General features: G+C 32.9%; 1 long non-coding RNA gene across 1 annotated transcript; it reads right to left on the reverse strand.

The window, feature by feature from the left end:
* Window positions 1-870: 870 nt before the first annotated feature.
* LOC110228879 lies at window positions 871-1,798 on the reverse strand. Its single transcript, XR_002332365.1, has 3 exons — window positions 1,664-1,798; window positions 1,491-1,553; window positions 871-1,017 (listed from the first exon to the last, which is right to left on the reverse strand). It is a non-coding gene; the product is annotated as an uncharacterized LOC110228879 (long non-coding RNA).
* Between the last annotated feature and the right edge of the window lie 554 nt (window positions 1,799-2,352).

Genomic DNA, 2,352 nt, shown 5'->3' on the forward strand with positions numbered 1-2,352 from the left:
TAATCATCTATTTAATTCTTTCCAAATTTAATCATTTAGGGGCAGGGTTACAAACTGTGTTGCTGTGGGTAGGTCCTGTCAGTTGCTTGTGACTAAATGGTTTAGGCACATAACTTCTGTCACTTACAATTATGACCCAGTAGTCATTGTGTTGCGTTTCTGGAGGGTTTCAGATTTCGAAGGTGAGTTTCACCCACAGTAATGTGCTATATTATTGTTCTTATTAAAAACCATACATAATTAGACTGATTATAATCAAAATGTTTTTGTTTAGGCAAGAACTGTCTAATGAGTGAGTATGGTAGTTCAAGGATTTTTCTTGATCCAACTTTCCTAGATGTTGACATCCCGAGATACATGTAAGTATATTCATCTGGAATCAACTAAGGAATTGAATATATTGAAGTATGAATTCATTATTGTGATTCTTAAATTTTTTCAGCCGTTGCTGGACAGATGGACAAACTGATAAGAAGGATGTGGCAATGGAGTTGGATCAATTGAACTAAATGGCAATTTGGTTTGAAGAATGTTTTTTGTTTATCTTAGTGTTGTGGAAGCTACTTTTAATTTTATCTATGGTTTTATTATGTAAACTTCCTTTTGTGTTTAGTTTCTTTTTACTTCATGTTCAATTGACTCAAAACTACTTATTTTTCATTAAGTTAATGGTTATCGACTTTTTATATTCCAACAAACAGTTAACTGTTAGTTTCTGTTGTGTTTAGTAGATGTTGTGTTGATAACTAAATGTATGGTTAATCTACTATTTATTGTTCAATTCTGTTTGTTCTATATCAAGAAGTATACAATATATGATCAACTCTACTTATCATAAAAGGAAGTATTGCTCAGTGGTAAATCGTTTTCTTTATATGATATAACTTAGACATTTTATCATTAGTTTGGTCTAATTGTACTATCCAGAAATCTACTTTGGAGGATAGTATTTTACCTTTAACGCTATGTAGTTAATGCTGAATTTGAAGAATCCATGGCATATCTTTTTCCAATCTCCTGTTGGTACAAACAATATACAATTTCCTTAGTTATCTCGATAACACTATATATGCGGAAATTTGTTATTCAATCAGTATAATACTATCAATTCAAATATATGTGATCAAAATTAGATAACCATTAAAGATAATATATCCTGTTCCTATATATACTCCAACCGACTCTAAAGGAAATGTGAATATCATTTGTGATAGAGAATTAATAATATATATGACCATGACCATTTAAATCCTAACACCAGATTTATTTTTGCTTAGAGAGTTCTAGCAATTGTTCCAAACAGGAATAATGAGTAAAAAAACAGCACCTAACAATGAAAACATAGAGTTCTATTCCACCCCACCTAAAAGATGGCGGAGGAATGAGGCAATCAATACTAGCAGAAGTATCCACGTTCTAATACACCTGTCTCTAATGGTTCTGTCCCTCTACGTTCTGCATTCAATACTGTTTTGCAAGATATTACTAACCTTTCATCAACTCCTGTTATACCAACTGTTATGTCTGAGGATCCACCAACGGTTAGGTCTGCACTAAAGAAGACAATAGTAAGAGGTAGGCATTAAACATTTTATGTCATTCACAAGTTTTTTTACATAACTGTATAAAGTGCAATCATTGACTTGATAGAGTAAAGTAGTACCAATTTTCTGTAATTGATACAGGTACACCCCATGGAAGCCACTTAACTTCTGTCTCTCCCATAAGCATTTTATCTACTTCAGTATCCACTCCATTAGGACTTAGGGATATGACCCTAGGTACTGGTCAAACTCCTCTTATGCCACCACCCTCTGAAACAAGACCAAGACTAGGTTAATTATTTGATTTTTTTAGATAAGGATAGTTTGTTATTTACTTGCTATCATTTTTACAATCTATTTTCTTTCAGGGAACCAATGTTTTGGTAGTTCTTCATGTATAACTACCAAGCAACCATCGAGATTAATTTCTCAGACAACAAACTTGCCCAGAAAAAATCTTCATTCAGACTTTACAGATGCAGGATCATCTTCTTATCATAAAGGTAATATTTGTACCCTTAGTTTTCGACCGATATTCTACATTCATTAACTGAATAATGAACTTTTTTACAATTATATCTCCTATAGGACACTCTGCTACAGAAACTAATGATACAGACTTCATGGAGAATAGCAGTGATGAGGAGATGTATGATGCAAATTACTCTGTTGATTTGAGTGAAGATGAAGCAGTGGTGCAAAATTATGACCATAGTAGCAGTGAGGATGAAAGTTCAGTTATACATATTCAGACAATGGACGCAGATGCAAACATTGATGTTTCATCAGAACCTATTCACACTGTAGA

The sequence above is a fragment of the Arabidopsis lyrata genome, assembly GCF_000004255.2.
Source record: "Arabidopsis lyrata subsp. lyrata unplaced genomic scaffold ARALYscaffold_659, whole genome shotgun sequence".
Lineage (NCBI taxonomy): Eukaryota > Viridiplantae > Streptophyta > Magnoliopsida > Brassicales > Brassicaceae > Arabidopsis > Arabidopsis lyrata.